This window comes from Tiliqua scincoides, chromosome 5 (assembly GCF_035046505.1).
Source record: "Tiliqua scincoides isolate rTilSci1 chromosome 5, rTilSci1.hap2, whole genome shotgun sequence".
Taxonomy (NCBI): domain Eukaryota; kingdom Metazoa; phylum Chordata; class Lepidosauria; order Squamata; family Scincidae; genus Tiliqua; species Tiliqua scincoides.
This window is the reverse complement of record NC_089825.1, coordinates 60288556-60307916: the sequence shown is the minus strand read 5'-3', so window position 1 is coordinate 60307916 and position 19361 is coordinate 60288556. Positions and strand designations below refer to the sequence as shown.

Genomic DNA, 19361 nt, shown 5'->3' with positions numbered 1-19361 from the left:
CACAGTGTAAGAGAGACGATGTGGCCCTCCTGCCAAAAACTCTGGACACCCCTATCCTAGATGAAAGCACTTGGTATTTTTATTCATTACTTTCCCACGATTTGCGCCTCTTCAACAGTGTTCAGAAATGCCAGATGAAACCAATAGTTACCAGTTAATGCTGAATTGATAGCCAGACTGTCCCTGCCTGTGAATGGACAAATAAAAGAAACATGCAGACCCATACAGGACTATTCAAGCCACCTAAGTAGATTTTGACACTGAAGCAATTTCCAGCAGTTGGTACTTATTTTCAAGTTCTGCACACTGTTTAGAACTTGGCTTGGTTTTCATGATGCATACTCTGAGAGGCAATGTGCTAAACTATTCAGATGGTCTGCCTTATTTATAGCACCTATCCGTCCTTTCCCTCCACCCCCACCCCTGCCACCAGCCTCCCTCTCCTTTACAGTTAATAGAAAGATTCATGATTCTTCATGGTTGTCTGTCTAGTGTCTGACAGCGCTGACTCCCCTTGCTAAAGCAAGTCACTATCTATAATTGATATCCTTCTAAGGAATGGGGTGCTGACTGCAATTGAAGGGCTTTGCTGAAAGCTCTTAAATCCTGACAAGTTCTGCCCTTGTTCTAGTTCAGACACTGAGCTACACTGCTGGAATTCCAGGGTTATTTGAACTTTGTGCAAAAGGGATGCATGTGTTTCACATTAGCAAATCACAAAGCTGGAGAGCAGACCTATGACCTGGACTGCTGAGTTTCCTGCCAGTCTCATTTACAATGCACGGAACTCCTAAAAAGATTACCTACTTATATTACCATTTGAAAATCTTTGTTTCTTTGTTTCTTTTCAGAAAAAAAGCCCAAGAAAAAAAAAGATCTTATTTATTTTTCAGACTCCATTGCTGCTGGGCTCTTTATCATCCTGCTATTTAATTAATTTCTCTGCCCACAAGATATTATAATTGGGCTGAGCAGTGAACAAGTTTGTTTTAAATATGTGATAAATTTACTCCTACACCCAGAAGCTAATAAGATACTGTATATTTCACCCTATCCCTGAAGTCTTCTCTTCATTGAGCCTCATGTTTTTTCCCAGCTATCTGTTAAATTACAAGAAACAGAAAATTTACTGGTGGATGGAGGAGGGAAGGGTTAGACATCAAGATAAATGTATGTTTTGGAAAATCAACCTTAGAAGAAAAAGACTGAAATTACTGTTAAATATAAATACAATGGTAGTCAAAAATTGAAATACTGCCTTATTTCTTTGCTATTGCAGTAAAGCTTTTGCAAAAGCGTATTGCACAGGGGTTTTTTAACATTTGAAAATAGTTTTATTCAAAGAGACTCCAAATTTATTTTGTTGGTGTTTTCACATTGATTTTACAGCAGAAAATTCCTTTCTTTGATGAAAGCATAATTGCATAGTTGCAAAGATCAGAAGAACAATTATTATATGTCAGAACCATAGACTTTACACTTTTACATTTCTGAGGTGTCTTCAGCAGACAGAGAGTTCAACCCCAGCTGTAATTGCAGTTCATTGCACTGTATGAAACTAGTGTGCCTGGCCAGGGGTGCAATTTCTTTCTAAATTGGACATCTTCCTGAAGTTCAGTGAAGACTAAATAAACATTACAATGTGCATCTGTTTCAGCAGTGCATGAGGATGTCCCTTGCTGGATTGGGGCAATTGCGTGTGAATGTTTGTATGACTAGATCCTCTATCAATACCCAGCTAGGATGTGCCAAAGTCTGTCTAATCATACATATACTAGGGCTGTTGCCCAATTTAAAAAAAATCCTAGGCAGTATTCCTATGCACATTTTTCTGAGAGTAAGTCTCATTGCATAAAATGTGACTTCTGAGTAAACAGACATCGGATGACACTGTTAGGCTGTCAATTATATGTTTTTTAGGCAGCCATGTGATTGTTCAGATAGCAGGAGTTCTAAAACGAGAGGCATACTTCCTTTGTTCTAGACCAGGGGTGCCCAAACCCCGGCCCTGGGGTCACTTACGGCCCTCGAGGCCTCTCAGTGCTGCTCTCAGAGAGCCCCCAGTCTCCAATGAGCCTCTGGCCCTCCAGAGATTTGTTGGAGCCCACACTGGCTCGATGCAACTGCTCGCAGCTTGAGGGAGATTGTTTGACCTCTCACATGAGCTGTGGGATGAGGGCTCCCTCCACTGCTTGTTGTTTCACATCTGTGATGCAGTAGCGGCAGCAAAGGAAAGGCCAGCCTTGCTTTGTGCAAGGCCATTTATAGGCCTTGAGCTATTGCAAGACCTTCATTCATTCATATATCCTTAATATATTCATTTATGTAAACTTATGTAAATTTATTCAAATTTTAAAAGTAAATTAGTTCTTTTTCCCCCCGGCCCCTGACACAGTGTCAGAGAGACGATGTGGCCCTCCTGCCAAAAGCTTTGGACACCCCTGTTCTAGACTATGTACTCATGTATCAACAGGTATAATATTTATAGCCACACCTTTGTGACCCAGAATGAAAATATCTTCTTTCAGATGGAACTTGGCTGTTTTTATATGTACCCAAATATATAAATCTACTGCCTCTATTAGCCATGGCACCTTTTCAGTATATTTTTTTAATTCATCAAAAATTTCAGCCCTAATTTGTATTTTTTTTATTTTCATAATAAAAGTGCATAGTGCATAATCATAAATGCAATTCTTAAAAAAAAAATGAAGCTACCTATCTGTTAATATTTTAAAATTTGATTCTTGAGCACTTGAATGTTATTTGTGCAAGGCCAAGATCAGTCCCCGGCCAACATGTTCCATTTCTGAATATGACTCATGGTTCTATATGAGTTAAACATATAGCAGGCTCTTCCGTGCTGTGCTTGATGCCATCTGTAGCTCCTGTATGCCATGTGCCCAACAATAGGCTTTAGATCAGTGCTGAGCCAAGCTCAGGATGATTAGCTTTGTGAAAATACTTTCAGACCTGGCTTCTTATGCTTGTGACAACCTGTACTAAAGCTCATTTCTTGGTGGTAAAAGAGTTTCTCGCTTTTTATGTTAATGAACTTCCTTTAGGGCAGGGGTCTCCAAACTTTTTGACCAGAGGGCCGCATCAAATATCTGGTGCAGTGTTAAAAAAAAAAATTAAATATAAAATTTAAATAACTAAATTAGAGATGGAACTTAGAAGAATGAGTAAATGAACGAATGGGCTCATTCATTCAACCTCTCTGGCTTTCAGAACACCCTCCAAACACAACCAGAGCACAGCTCCAGTTGTGTTCAGTTGAGTGAACCAGAGGCTCTCAGGGGACAAGAGGCTGGCTACAGGCCGGATAGAGGCTTGCCACAGGCCACATCTGGCCCCCGGGCCGGAGTTTGAAGACCCCTGCTTTAGGGTAAGAGAGAAGGATAACAAGTTTAGTGATAGCTGCATCACTACTTTGCACTCTGTCACAGACATTCCAGCAAGATACATCCCTTCCTCACGCCAGCTTGCCCCATCCACCATTGAGAGACTGTTGCCAAACACTCAGAAATGATAGCTTCCAGTAGCTGGCTGCTTGGTAATCCCTTATAGGTCTGACCCTGAGGTCAGCACTCATGCATCTATGAATGTAGTATCTGGATTATTTTCAGGTCTCACACATTTACCAAATTTGGGATATGCAAGCCATTACAGAAGCATTATAAATGGCCTTTACATAAAGCATAAGTCATAGGCCAAAGGGAAGTGCCATCTCAAGTTTTTGTAGTATATATGTAGTTACCTCCACAGACAACAACAGTAGTGAAGGGAGACAAATCCTTAACTCAGCTTCAGAAAGAAGAAGTTGGGGAGCCTTGTTTTAAATTCATCTTAAGTGATGAAGGAATATAGCAAAAATTAACATCTCTTGGGATCAGTTAACAAAGAAGACTTGCCAAACCTACATCAGTAACATGGCTGTGCATTCCTACGGTTTGTAGAGACTAAAAGGGCAACTTATTGCCCCCACATGCCCCCTTTTGTCTGTCACTCTCTCTAATTTTTCTTTTCCATCCACTGAGCTATAATGTGGAATGTTTTTGTTAAAATATATACTAGAAAATTACATCCCAGACCTCTAACCCTCATCAAAAGTAACTGCGTAAGTGTTCTTGATCTCAAGGGTAAGTAATTCCAGACACACCTCATGGCTGCTTTGCAGCTGTTTTGCATGTTTAGCCTGTGATGCCAGTAACCTTCCGGGACTTTCCCTGTCCCCTTTCAGACTGCATCTTTTCTCATCAAGACAAGTCGAGAATATGTTTGTAGTGAATATGCCTTTCATGGCCTTGAGAGACATTTAACATAACCACTGCTGAATTACGTTGCTCACTGAGGGGGTGATGTAAAAAGATCAGTGCAGTCATTAAATAAAACCTCTCATGAAAGTTTGTCTCTCTGTGATTGTGTGTCTTGTCCTTGAAACCATTTCAAATGCCTCAGTTTTAAGGGAACAGCTATCATTTTGGTGCTCCCTTACTCCACAGAACATCCCAGTATTGACTTGCATGACTAGTTAATATAAGTTTTTGTTTTGTTCTGCTGCACGAGAGAGAGAGAGAGAGAGAGAGATTTACAGTGCAATCCTATGCATGTCTCATTCAATGGGACATACTTTTGAGTAGACGTGCATATGTCAATCATTGTGCTGTCAGGAACTTAAACAAATGGTGCTGTGCGTTCCAAGGCAGGTAAATTTACACATTTCAATTTTGATTTGACAAACAGTGCTCTTTGTGGAATAAACCTTCAGCAGGGAATATAAACAAGCTAGGGAAAATTTACAAGCAAGTGTCTTTCCTAGTTTGTGGGCATATTTGTTCAATAGCTTTTAAATTTCTACAGCTGGCAGCTCCCTGGGTATTTTTAGGTGTCTCCCCCCCCCCCCCCCCCGCCAAACACTGGCAAGTCAGGTCAAAATTTATCATGGCGGTAGTCTATGCTTTCCTTCAACCTGAAATCTCCTGACCATATTATTTCTTGCATTTGTTCTGTGCGACAAGCCCAATTTAAAAGCGATTTTGTGTGTGTAAATGAAACACACCTGTGTGGCACTAAATTCAGCTGGCATCACATTTAAACCTGGTCATAGTTCCTATGTGTGAAGTGTTAGAATACCGGAAATGCATGGCCTGATGCATGGCACAGTGTTGTGCTAATGTTGCGCACACAGAAATCAGAAACCTACTTTAAATGTGAATGTAACCTTGCAGATGTGCATTACTTGTACATAACCAGCACTTTTAAATTGGAAACCCTCTCTGCCACCATGTAGAACATGGTTAATTATGAAGGTATGGAATGCACTGCATACAGAAAAGTTTTTCACTTGAATCAGGATGTCAAAAGATGTCCAGAAATTATTAGTTGCAGCGACTCAGTGGTTTCCTCAATCCAACATGATGTAAGGTGGCTCCTGATCCAACCCAGAACATACTTCATCCAGTAATAAGCTGCTTATAGGTGATTTTTGTAAAATGGTGTCATGTTGGCTGAATTACTTTCCCTTCCAGTGTAATCAGGCAAGTGGCGTAAGATATTGCCTCCTTCCACGTGTTACATAGTGAGGAGAAAGCTGTTAAGTGAAAAGTATTATTGCCCAGCACAAGACCTTTGGATGCAAAATATCTGGAAAAAATGTGCAATAGTGTTCCAAAGGGAACTGCAAGGTCTTTTGATCTTTTAGGGACTGATTATAACTTTCATGTCTTGATGTTTGCAACATGAAAACACTCCTAACCGTGTTCTGCATTGAAGGACCAAATTGCAAAGCTTGTAGTTAAAAGTTTAATTGGTATGTAAATATGTGAATTCAGGATTTCTTGGAATTAAAAGTGCTTGGTCCTCTTGTGACCTCCTGATGGTATGAGTATTGCTTGTGTGTTGTGCATTATTAGAAATTAATAAGAGTTGTGCAAAAACTGCCAGTTGTAGGGATTGTGCTAGCTTGCCTTTGTAAAGTGTCTATAGTGGACAAAATTAGTTCAGAGTAGTGTTGTTTTGCACAATTTCCATTTGTTCTAGTGGGTGATTGTCATGCAGGTGATTTTCCCACTAGATTGTGCATTTATAGCATGTCAGAAGGTAATACAATTTTGAATGGTGTGAGAATAGATAAAAAGGCTTACCTTCTCTCACTTGTTTTATTGGAACTTGGGATTTCCATAGGTTCATGACATACCAAAAAAAGTACCTCTTCAGGTAACCTATAATGAACTTAGGGAATTCACTACCACAAGATGCAGTAGTTGCAGCCAGCATGGATGATAGGTATACTGAAAATTTTTAAACATTGCTAAGTAGAACCTCCATGTTCAGAGGCAGTGTGCCTCTAAAAACAGGTGTAGGGGAGACTTTATGTCTGCTTGCCCTGCTTGTAAGTGCACCAAAAGCATGTGGCTAGTGATTGTTACAAACAGAACAGTGGGCTTGATGGTTGGATCCAGCACAAATCTTCTTATATTCTCCATGTTCTACTGTCGTGTAGTATGCAAGTTCATTTCAAACAAGCGCTCACCTGGTATAGCACAATTGATTCTGAAGTTAGTTCACATCGTGCTGGGGGGTGTAAGAGTGGGGTTTGTTTTTTTGCTGTGCCCTTTGTTTGTACAGGCTTTTAATAGAAGGCGCATCTGATCCTTTTATCATGGTATAATAAATCCAGCAGTTTTCCTTTTTGGAAACTCGCATGCCGCTGTGACTTTTCTTCAAGGTGTCGGGTGTCTAATCTCGAAAATGAATGGGTGGTGTCTTTGTCAGGAGTGGGTAGCTGCAGTGGCTTGTAGTGTAGGTATGAGGTCTGCATATACCATTCTTGTGGTATCGCTGGGGCTGAGATGCTGCAGTTCTTAGAGTGAGATAAAGTAGTCAAGCTGAAAATGAAACAAAGCTTTAACTGTATTTCTCCTTGTGTTTAGCAGAGATAAACTTCAGTGGAGTCTCAGTGCTGCCCCGTTTGGCTTCTGGCAGCAGCTTTAATTGGTAAAATGCAGATTTTTTTTTTTGATCAAGAGAGGATTATTCTTGTTATCAGTCTGGAGCATCTTATTTCAAGATGAAAAGGCTTTGCTGAATTACAGATGCCAACATTTTTACAAAGGGCTTTGGCGATTGACATCTCAAAGAGAAAGTATGATTTATTAGCCTATAATGGTACTGAGCACTGGGCTAGGTCCCACTGATTTGTGAAATTGCTTAATATGAATTGCCTTTTTGTGTAATTCAAGCCCCAGGTTCCTCAAAATATATTTTGTTTATAGGAATAAAGCATTATGAACCTGAAAAACAGCAGTGCTATGAAGTTGGGGTGGGAGAGAGAAAAGAGAAAAAAAACTGCTTCTCAATCCATCTTGGTGGTGCTTTTTCCAGTAGTTTGGCTGATAAGCTGGCAGGGTAAAGATTAATAACAAGCCTTGTTGTTATCAGTACCTGCTTGTCGATCCTGTGTAACAGGCCTGTCTGTTCAGCATGGAAATTATTGATTAAATAAAAATTGCTATTAGATTGTGATGTGATCCATAATCGCAAACAATGGCGGACGTTCCACTTTCAGATCCTGAGCCATGCATCAAGTTTTCCCTTTGCAGTAATTTATATTGTGCTGACACCCACGCTCATTAGCTTTTACCCTCTCCTACATGTGTCAAGAAAGCGCTAAAAGACAGAACAGTAGCAGGAAATGAAGTGGCAGGTAAGAAAGCGCTAAATTTTCAGATGGAAGGAGAAGATTAAACAGCTGAGCTATGTCCATCTGTTCATTAGCTTCCCCCCCAAAAAATTTTTCAATGCCCATTAGACTCTCTACCTATTTTTCTTCCAAAATTGTCTCCATAGTCATATATGTATGGATAATATAATTACCATTATCCAAATGTTGCTTTCCTGAAACCCCTAATAATTTGCTTTCACTGTGAATCATCCATGTAATTCTAAATTGGTATAAATCTTCATATGTTCAGTATACAGAATTCCAAGAGCAGATCTTGAACCAAATATTGTTCTGTTATTGTTCAGAGCCTAGAATAACATAAATCCAGCCTACACATATAGCAGAATGTGGTGGTAGAATGAATTGTTTCACACCTCAGGTTGGGGGTGCCATTCTTCAAAATTTCCTTGCATTAAAAAGTTTAATGCATCATCATGTTCTAGTATACAGAGCTTGTATTCTATTTGTGTGTGTGTGTGTGTGTGTGTGTGTGTGTGTGTGTGTGTGTGTGTGTGTGTGTGTGTGTGTGTGTTTACATAAGAAAGCATTCAAAGTTGTGATTTCTCCCACCCAGGTTCAAGTCATTGTCTATTCTGCCACCTTATTCTCAACTTATACTGTTGTATGTGGAACCCAGATCTCAAATTCTACTTCTAATCAAGCAGAGATCTTAATATAGGTCAGGGGCCTCTAAATTATAGCCCATGGACCAGATCCAGCAAACCAGGAAAATCCTCTCGGGTGCAGCATGAATGTGGCAAAGCCTGGGAAATCAGGACACAAAGCCTTCTGGGACAATCAGCAGCAGAAGCTGATGCCCAGCACAGGTTTCTACAAAGACTGGCATGAAGACAGGAGGCAGCAGTGTGAAACAGGCTTCACCACTGCCATACCTAATAGGATTTTCTTGGTGCACCACAGGCCATAATTTGGAGGCCCCCTGATATACGTGATGTCCTATGAAGGTTGAAAAACAACCATTGGGCATACATAAATGGGATTTTAGGCACTTACACTAAATATTCCACCCATGCATGGTCACCCAGCAAGTTGGGTTCCTGAGTTGGGCAAACAGTTGCAGTCTTCATTCTCCACCATGCGCAGCTTTTAATTTTGTCCAGGCGAAGCCTAAATCAGATACTGAATTAGGATACAACTTAAAAAAAATATTTATATTGGTAATGTGTAATGTCAATAAGATAAACATCATTATTACAAAAACACCTGATATTACATGTCGCCAGAAACAGTATATGCAATTCTTATGCTTCAATTTCATGGCTTATCTACTGTATTTTTCTTAGTCTCATAGTGCGAAAACCTTATGCACTGATTCAGCTAGGAGCAACACCCTTTGTATATCCCATTTGGATGGGGAAACCAGGTGTAGAAGTAGATGCTACTTGCATAGTTCCCTTGTCCAATCCAGAGGTCAGAGATTGGTGTTTGGGGAGGAAGAGTAAGGAGCTGGATTTAGTGCCCTGCCCCCCACATTTCTTCTTCCTCTCTGAACTGCTTTTCAACAAGGTTTCAGTACTTACAAAAGAACTCAACATGCACAGATCTGCCCTCTGCAGGTGCTCCACTTAATCAGAACATATATCTGCTTTAATATAAACTAATGCTCAAGTTCCAATACCTCTTTTGAGTGTGGATCTTCTTAAGTAGCACCATTTGCATTTTAAAAATATTTCCTTTGTGCTTTTGTTGAGACTATGCTGCACTGCTTATTTATGCACCATGTAGGAGATGAAGGGAAAAAAGTCTTCTACTAAAAGCAGAGAAGGACAGATGTTTGCACCAATCGTTGTTGGCAACCTTCAGTCTCGGAAGACTATGGTATCGCGCTCTGGATAGTGGTTCTGGAACAGCGTCTAGTGTGGCTGAAAAGGCCGATTCGGGAGTGACAATCCCTTCCACACTGGGAGCAAGTGTAGTGTGTCCCTGGTCTGTCTCCCTGGCTATGGGCCTTCCTTCTTTGCCTCTTAGCCTCAGACTGTTGGCCAAGTGTCTCTTCAAACTGGGAAAGGACATGCTGCACAGCCTGCCTCCAAGCGGGCCGCTCAGAGGCCAGGGTTTCCCACCTGTTGAGGTCCACTCCTAAGGCCTTCAGATCCCTCTTGCAGATGTCCTTGTATCGCAGCTGTGGTCTACCTGTAGGGCGCTTTCCTTGCACGAGTTCTCCATAGAGGAGATCCTTTGGGATCCGGCCATCATCCATTCTCACGACATGACCGAGCCAACGCAGGCGTCTCTGTTTCAGCAGTGCATACATGCTAGGGATTCCAGCTCGTTCCAGGACTGTATTGTTAGGAACTTTGTCCTGCCAGGTGATGCCGAGGATGCGTCGGAGGCAGCGCATGTGGAATGCGTTCAGTTTCCTCTCCTGTTGTGAGCGAAGAGTCCATGACTCGCTGCAGTACAGAAGTGTACTCAGGACACAAGCTCTGTAGACTTGGATCTTGGTATGTTCCGTCAGCTTCTTGTTGGACCAGACTCTCTTTGTGAGTCTGGAAAACGTGGTAGCTGCTTTACCGATGCGTTTGTTTAGTTCGGTATCGAGAGAAAGAGTGTCAGAGATCGTTGAGCCAAGGTACACAAAGTCATGGACAACCTCCAGTTCATGCTCAGAGATTGTAATGCAGGGAGGTGAGTCCACATCCTGAACCATGACCTGTGTTTTATTAAGGCTGATCGTCAGTCCAAAATCTTGGCAGGCCTTGCTAAAACGATCCATGAGCTGCTGGAGATCTTTGGCAGAGTGGGTAGTGACAGCTGCATCGTCAGCAAAGAGGAAGTCACACAGACATTTCAGCTGAACTTTGGACTTTGCTCTCAGTCTGGAGAAGTTGAAGAGCTTTCCGTCTAATCTGGTCCGGAGATAGATGCCTTCTGTTGCAGTTCCAAAGGCATGCTTCAGCAGGACAGCGAAGAAAATCCCAAACAAGGTTGGCGCAAGAACACAGCCCTGCTTCACTCCGCTTCGGATGTCAAAGGGGTCTGATGTGGAGCCATCGAAGACAACAATGTCTTTCATGTCCTTGTGGAAAGATATGATGATGCTGAGGAGCCTGGGTGGACATCCAATCTTGGGGAGAATCTTGAAGAGGCCGTCCCTGCTGACCAGGTCGAAAGCCTTTGTGAGATCTATGAAGGCTATAAAGAGTGGCTGTCGTCGTTCCCTGCATTTCTCCTGCAGTTGTCTAAGTCGTCTAAGTTGTCTAAGTCGCTTGTTTGCACCAAGCGAACAGATATATGAACATTGTCTTATAGTGGCTTGACCAATGGCCAGTGTTGTTCATTACTCTCTGCTCTGGCTGGCTGCGCCTCTCCAAAGCCATAGGCAGAGGCCTTTCCCAGGCCTCTAAGCTTCCTGCTTAGCAGGTGTTGCTGAATACTGAACCTGGGAGTTGAATGGGAAGGCTAGTGCTATTCTGATTTTTTTTCCAGCTCATGGTCCCACAGAACATAATGGTTTCCCTATATTTCAAATACCACAAATTCAAATGATCACTTGTTTCTGAAATATGATTTAGGTTCATTCATGAGCATAAATGTTCTTAAGTATGCTCTGTACAGTTCAATATGCAGTCATGTGCCACTTAACGATGGGGATCAGGACCTCAGTCCCCGTCACCAAGCAGCGTTTGACACAATGCAGAACCCTCCGCAGAGAAGGGGAAGGAAGATTTTCCTTGGATGTGCACTGCCTCTAGGAAGCTCAGACGACCCTCCAGAAGCGACGGGAGCAGAGTTCCCCTCACATTCGGAGGGTGGGGGTGTGCACTCCCAACAATCATGTGAGCACACATGGTTGTCAGATTTGTGAACCCAGCATTAGCCGGAACATCACTAAGGGGTGCACACTTGCATAGTTGGCCTTCTATTCCATTTTAATAAGGAACTCCTGCTATTTTGTGCTCTTATGAACTTAGCAACCCAAACATTTTATGAAGAAAACATAGTTTGCTAAATCACGTGGATGCTGATTTGGAAAAATATGAGAGTTTAGAACATTTCAAAATCTTATTAAAAAGCAGTGCCCTTGCTTTGTCCCATCACACTACAGCATTTCTTATATTTATACATTGGCTCATGGGATTGAGTAGTTTGTCTCATCTAATGCAAAGTAATATAAAGCTGCTGGACTATATGTATTTTTTTAACTCAAAGAGCCTGTTGGTACAAATCTTGCTTTTGGGGTGTTTCCAGAACCCAGTGTTGAACTGAAAAAATTGGTAAAAGAATTTTAAAACTCTATACTGTAGGCAGCATGACTTTTGTGTATGTATTTTCATGCCACAAACCTTTCCCTATCCTTCTATAACTGCAGTTTTATTTTTGGCATCAAATCCACAAATTAAAAAAAAAATTGTGTTTCTTTTGTAAAATTCAAGCAACAGAAATCTATCTTATTTTTAATGAACATGCTGTAGTTATTCAAAGACACAGTAATAATAATTTTACCAATAAAGAAGAAATCCCATATCTGATCTGCATTGATCCACATGGTTGTAGCAGCACACATTAAAAATATTGGGTCACACAGCCCCTTCCATCAAGCTGAAAAGACCATTAACAGCCCAATCCCATCCCCTGCCAGCCCAGAACATGCAGTGGCCAGCAACAGAGTACACACCACATGCTGTGGGCCATCAGGAGACCAGCTGGCCCAAGAGAGGAGAGTAAAGAATGTTTTTACTTACCTCTCTGTAGGCTGCCACATCTCCTCAAGCATGCGGCATCTCTTTTGCTGGTGTAAGTCTGAGGAGATTCCTGGGGCAAGTATGGGCCAGATCTGTCACATTTCCCCAAATGCAGTCACATACCATGGGAGCATCAAGTCTAATATAGTAAAAATAAAATATTTAAATGAATGGGGACCCACCCGAAATTGGCTCACGACCCACATAGTGGGTCTCGACCCACAGTTTGAGAAACACTGGGTTAAACTATTAAATCCTCTTTTAATTACCACTGTTTAAGAAGGATGTCAACAAACTACAAGTTGGCAACAGAGCTTATTAAGAGCTTGGGGCATCTGACTTACAAGGGCAAGTAGGCCAGGGTGATTGGGGGATTGGTGCTAGGGTGATGAACAGATCATCCACAGATCCAGCTGCATCGCTCTTCAGTGCACAATCTGGCATGGAATCCTCCAGACCAAGATGTTGTGCAGCTGGCATGGCAAGTGGAGCCGCTGGAGAGCCTACCATCCCACCCCAGCTCCAAATGGCCTGAAATTGGGGAGGGGCAGGAGTGGTTGGCAGTGATGTGCTTTGCACCAGGCTTCGTTAGCCCAGGCATGGGGCTCGGCAAAAAAATGTTTTGAATTGGGCCTCATAGCTCCTAAGGTCAGTCCTGGGGACAGGTGCAAGTGAGAGGGAAATGATAAACTATAATCCAAGGTATAGGGAGAGGAGGAATTGCAGTTCATTTTACTGGGATACAACTTTATAACCTGACAGAAGTATGCAACTTCCTCAGCTATCTACCAATTCCAACTGATATCAGAGCTGTTTTCAGTCATTCATGTTCGTGTTGCCCGCTAGGTTAGATTAGTGTTATTTAAGTGAATCTGCCTTTGATTCCCCCTTTAAAAGGGGATTGGACAAGTTTCTGGAGGAAAAATCCATTACGGGTTACAAGCCATGATGTGTATGTGCAACCTCCTGATTTTAGAAATGGGCTATGTCAGATGCAAGGGAGGGCACCAGGATGAGGTCTCTTGTTATCTGGTGTGCTCCCTGGGGCATTTGGTGGGCCGCTGTGAGATACAGGAAGCTGGACTAGATGGGCCTATGGCCTGATCCAGTGGGCTGTTCTTATGCTCTTATGTTAAGAAGGTATTAGAAGTTTCAGCTGATATAAAACATGTAGGAACCAGTCATTTTATTGTGCTTATACCAGCTTCGTTGAGTACCAGTTTGTGTTCAGACTCCATTCACCGTGTTGACTTTAACCTTTAAAGTTCAAAATGGCCTGGAACCAGAATATCTAAGAATTGCCAATCCTTCTCCCCATGTTAACCTGTGTGAGAGCTCCGTCCCAGAGGCCTCAAAATCCCTGCCATGTTGCATGTCCACATTTCCTCCTGTACATAAAGTGGACTATGGGGCCTTGAGCACACACAATCCTGGGTAGTTTGTCGGTACAGGTCTCAGCTTCAGACCATGAGTCTCCTGGTTCAGGCCCTATATCACATGAGAACTGCTGCTTTTGCTGGTCTGTCCCCCCCCCCCCGCTATTAAGAGACTTTGGGTCTGCTCTGTTTAGACCTATATCTTAAATTAACCAATAACAAGATGTGATCTTATTGGAAAGGAATTCTTTCAGCATTTCATTATGCTATCACCAAACTCTCAAAGCTTGGATAAATATCCAGAGACTTAAAATCTAGTTATAGGAATCTCCTTTTAGCTGAGCTAGAAAAAAAATGCATTTATTTTGCATGTATAAATACTGTATATAATTTATCAGAGATTAAAAGGAAGGTCATGCTGCATTACGAACGGCTGTCTTTATTTTTAAGATTAGATTACTTCCTCTCCACAATTCCCCCAGTGGATTGACTGTATGTCCTAAGGGTAGGTCCTTTCTCTTGGGTCAGGAATGTAATAAGACAGGTTTTCCTCTCTCCAGGATATTGTGTCTGCCTCACTGTGCTTAAATTGCTGCAGAAAGGTCTTCAGCAGAGAATACAGTGTTTTCTTTGTGCAGTGGCCAACAATTCATACATCCTTGGGGACCTTTCTGTCTTTAGTATTTAAACGTATATGGTGAACATGGTTAACCTATTGATGGGTGATGAAAACACCAATAGGATTGATTAATAAGCACTGAAAGGGGTAAAAAAAAAAAAAGAAGCTTTTGTTTCAAATGTCAATAGTAGCAGTGTTTTAAACAAGGGTGTTTTTTTTAGTATGTAAATGATAAAACGTATAGAGAGAGATTAGGACCCAGATCTTCAGTGGCACCATATAATAAAGCCTTTAGCTGTTGATGCCTGAACATCATGCCTGAATTATTCTGAGGCTCAGAATAAGTGATTTGTTTCATTTACTTACAGAAAGTTTCCAAGTCCATTTCCCCCTAAACAATTATTACATATTTGCATACATCCTACTTGCACATTAAAGCTAAAAGGTTCTATATGCTACAGTCAGAAAACCGATATGTTGAATATATGTGGTGGACTAGATTTATGCATCACTCATATTCTGTCTCAGAGGGAAGTAGATCCCATGGATAGCTTGTTAGTCTGGTAGTTCAGCCAGCAGTCTAGAAAGGGAAATAATAACAAAAACCAGCAAGGCAGGCAGTTCAAGTACAGCACTTGACCTCCTCTAACCTGTCAAAGGCATTGGGAGGTAGAGCCAGGTTCTAGAGCACAAGGACAGATACGAACCTTTCACGATCTCCAGCAGATCATTGGGAGCTAGCTACTTGTGTCAACAACCTCTGACTTACTGGCTTAGAGGCTGCGGGTTCCAGGGAGCTTCTACCCCCTTACTGTGTGGAGATCCTTAAAAGAATATCTTGACCTGGAACCAGGTATTCACCCATCTCTCCATTGCCTCTTATTTTATACACTCCTTGTTCATTGAGCAGGCACCGAGAGCAAAGGATTTCTGGCAGGGTTCCATCAAGGCAGTCTTGCTGAACAGGAACTGTTGCTTGGCATCTGTGTTTGAGTCATGCGGGTTCCAGGGGGCTTCTTGCTGCCAGATTCAGCCTCAGTGTTGGGGATCTGTGTCTCACACCCCTTCAGTTGGCACTGGATACTTGGCTCTGAATGTGTCCTCCCCTTCATGTCTGAATGCTGGCTGCTAGTCAGCCGGTGATGCTGGGCCATGACAGAGTATTGTTAATAATTTTCTCTTCCTCTTTCCTTTAGTTCAAGATGTAAAGCAAAATTCACCTACATACAAACTTAATTGGTTGGTTGGCAACCTTCAGTCTCGAAAGACTATGGTATAAACCTACAGCATCCAGTATTCCCAGGCGGTCTCCCATCCAAGTACTAACCAGGCCTGACCCTGCTTAGCTTCTGAGATCAGACGAGATCAGGCATGTGCAGGGTTACAGTTGCTGCTTAAACTTAATTGCCAGTTAGGTAAATAATAATAGTAATAATAACTTTATTTTTACCCCTCCTTTCTCCCCGAAGGGACTCAAGGCGGCTTACAACAGTAACAGATTAAAAACATAATTTAAAAACAGATAAAAGCATATTAACACATATCATAAAAACAGTAGTCAGATAAAAAGTAGTAAAAAGGTAAAAAGAGCATAGAGCAGCAAGTCATAAAAGAATCAGGCCTGTAAAAAATTAAAAGATTTTGAAAAGATGTTTAAAAGGCCGAGAACTCGGAAGGCTTGTTTTAACAGAAGGGTCTTCAGGCCTCACCGAAAAATCTCAAGAGAGGGAGCCATTCTTAAGTCAAGGGGAAGGGAATTCCATAGCCACTACTGAGAAGGTCCTATTTCTAGCCGCCGCCCCACGTACCTTCCATAGGCGGTGGCACTTGTAAAAAGGCCTTCTCTGATGACCTAAGAGGACGAGCCGGATTGTACGGGAGTAGGCGATCTCTAAGATACCCTGGCCCAGAGCAGTATAGGGCTTTAAAGGTCAAAACCAGCACCTTGAATTGGGCCCGGAAATGAATGGGCAGCCAATGTAGCTACTGGAGAAGCGGGCTGACAGAGTCAAACCGCCTACCACCAGTAACCACACGGGCTGTCGCATTCTGCACTAATTGCAGTTTCCAAACCGTCAACAAAAGGTTAAACGTCTGGGGAGTTTCATTGAGAAGTCAAAAGAGTTTCAGTAGGAATACTGACATTTCTCAAGAGAATTTCATACATCCCTGGGCAGATCCCTCCCAATGGAGGCATGAAAGCAGCCAATGCCAGCAGTTTTACTACTCTTGTTTTTGCGTGGGAAGAGGTTGCTGAACTTGGCCTGTTGAATACAGTCTGCAACCTCCGTAAACTGTGGGGAGGGGGGCATCTGGGAAAACTCCTAATCAGATGAGTTTTCTTGCAAGAAGAAACAAAAGTTTTGAAAGTCTCTTCTCAGCAAACTCTTAGTCCTATCCCCCATTGAATGATGTCAGTGGCAAGTTCTTCAGAGATCCTTTTGTATGGGTTTGGGAATGACCGAGGGGAACGGGAAGCAAAGGAGGAGTTGCATAAATGGAAGAAGAGCTGGAATTAAGAGCTCCACAAGACACATAGAGCAGTGCAGTCGATATTTGAGGGTGGGAAAGATAAGGAAAAGCAGAGGTATATAAACCTTTATGGGAGAAGGAGAGGCAAGAGGTCTTTTTGTGCTGCTTGTTGATGAATGATAATGTAATTTGTCTCTTAATGGTTTGGGCCATTGTATATGCATCCTTCTGGTTAATAAACCAATTATCTGAACTGTTAACTAAAATCTCCAAAATATCAGACTTCCTTGTGTCTTACATGTTAGCCTCCATAAATGCAAACCTATATGAGCAATTAGTTTAAGAGTTCTACTGAAATATAGAAACAGCTCTCCTGAGACTATACTACCACAGAATGCAGGTAGGTGATTTCCTGTTTGAATGTTTTCCCCAGATGGGAAAAAGCCATCTCCCTGCATACAGAAAATCAGCATATCCAGGAGAAGGCTAAGTTAGAACCTGATCCCTGAAAAACTCTAGTTTCTTGCAGGAAACAGAGAATTATTGATGCATTCAAGAATGCAATTGGATTACTGACCTACAGTTTGAAGTGACATAGTCCTAGGAAGTCTCCACTATGCAGTTTATCTGAGTATGTAGTCTGGCCTATAGCTGTGAGTTTGTTTCACTGAAAGATTTCTGCTGCATTCCAGTCATTTGGATGAGTGTTGCTACTCTTGTATCTTACTTTATGGAGAAGTGTCCAATTCGTTCATCCACTTATGTAAATTTTAAGATTATGATGAAACACAGTGCCTGAAGAACAGTGTATATGTGATTGAACTTTTGTGTAAGCATGGAGATGAAGTAATATTTTCTTTTTGAGCATGTAGTAATGAATAAACCCTCTTTATCCCTGGGAATTTAAAGAGCTTAAGATCTTATGCCACCTTAAGGATTTGTAGAAGCTGATGCAATTCATCCCTCCTAAGAGCCTGAAAATGACTTAAATTCTTATGCCACCTTAATGACATAGGTTCAGATAGGAGATAAAGAGCCATGCCTTCTCCTGAGTGAGGGACTAAATGTAGTGATCAGGCATACAGTTTTCCATATATTGCAAACTCAGTTTCTTTCATGATTGCATGTTTGTGTGAAGGCATTATGCATAATCGTAAGCCTGTGGGCACAATCTTGTCATTGTTAATGTTTGTCATTTTTTACGTGCTTAAGAACTAAGGAGTACTTGTTTTAGCATTATGCATGTGCTATCGCATCAGCTCATCATGTAAATTGGAGAGGCAGAATGTGATCAGAAAGGAATGGTCCATGATGCAAGATTTATCAAAGCGATATAACACAAATGAGAAATCATAACCTGCTATTTACTACACAGAAAACTGTCCATCATATTAACTCAGTATGTGAATCAATTCTTTATTGATACATTAAACTTATTTTTCACTAAAAATCTGATTTAAAATACAATGTTAGGTATTATTTCTTTTGTACTCCTTAAAGTAGATGCAGAAGATGTACAATTTGCACTTTGTGCATACCAGGCAGTTTCCTCATAGGCGGGGTAACTACCTTCCCTTAGAATTAGCAATAGAGCTTCATCTTATGTCATCTTGATGCTTGGTGGACGACCCTCCCCCCCCCTCATGCAAAGTCTAAATAGACACCTCATCCTTCATCTGAGTACTTTTGGGCAAGATTTACTCCTGTTTGTCAAATTTTGCTTTAAAAACTCAAGAATTGCTAGAGCAGACCAGACCTCCATTTGGACCAGTATTTTGTTTTTAGCAGCAGACAAGCTGATGCTTATAGCTGGGCATCAAGGGGATCGCCTTTTCTTTGTCCCAAACAAGCTGTATTCAGAGGCATGCTGCCTCCTAACACGTAGCTATCCCAGCAAATATTGATAAATAGGCCAATTCTCTGTGTGCTATTGGACCCCAGCACCCACGGGTTTGGCTTACCGTGGATGCCGGCTGATACCAAGGTCCACGTTTAAATGTCTTTAAAAAAAAAAAGCACAAAAATTGGGGCTCCTACTGTTTTGCAGCAAAACAATGCCATTTTGAAGCCTCCACAGCTATTTTTAGGGCTGAAAGACCTATATCTTGGAAATAGCTGTGGAGCCCTAAAAATAGCTGTGGAGGAAACACTGCAGTTTTGCCTGAAAACAGTAAAAGCCCCAACTGTAACACATTTTAAGAAAAATCGTTTAAACTTGGACTCTGGTATCAATTGATTCTGCTATCTGTGGGAGGTTCCAGAATGGAACTCTCGCAAATACCTGTCCAACCTGCCTAACCATTTTTAAATTAAATTAATTCTAGTAATTCTATTAGACACTGTGTCAAGGTCCAACTAAAGCCAGAATATTGCCTGAAGTGCACCAAATTCTTCTGACCACCCTATTGTGGTCCAGCTCCCACCTCTACCCCACCCCTGCCACCTCTGCCTGTACTTGTTCA

At 41.7% G+C, this 19361-nt stretch overlaps 1 protein-coding gene and 1 pseudogene across 1 annotated transcript in view; one reads left to right on the top strand and one right to left on the bottom strand.

The window, feature by feature from the left end:
• Window positions 1-19361, top strand: part of GLI3 (GLI family zinc finger 3) — a 255390-nt gene that overhangs the window by 211651 nt on the left and 24378 nt on the right. The gene's annotated exons all lie outside the window — the stretch shown is intronic.
• LOC136654518 (5S ribosomal RNA) lies at window positions 15706-15822 on the bottom strand (annotated as a pseudogene).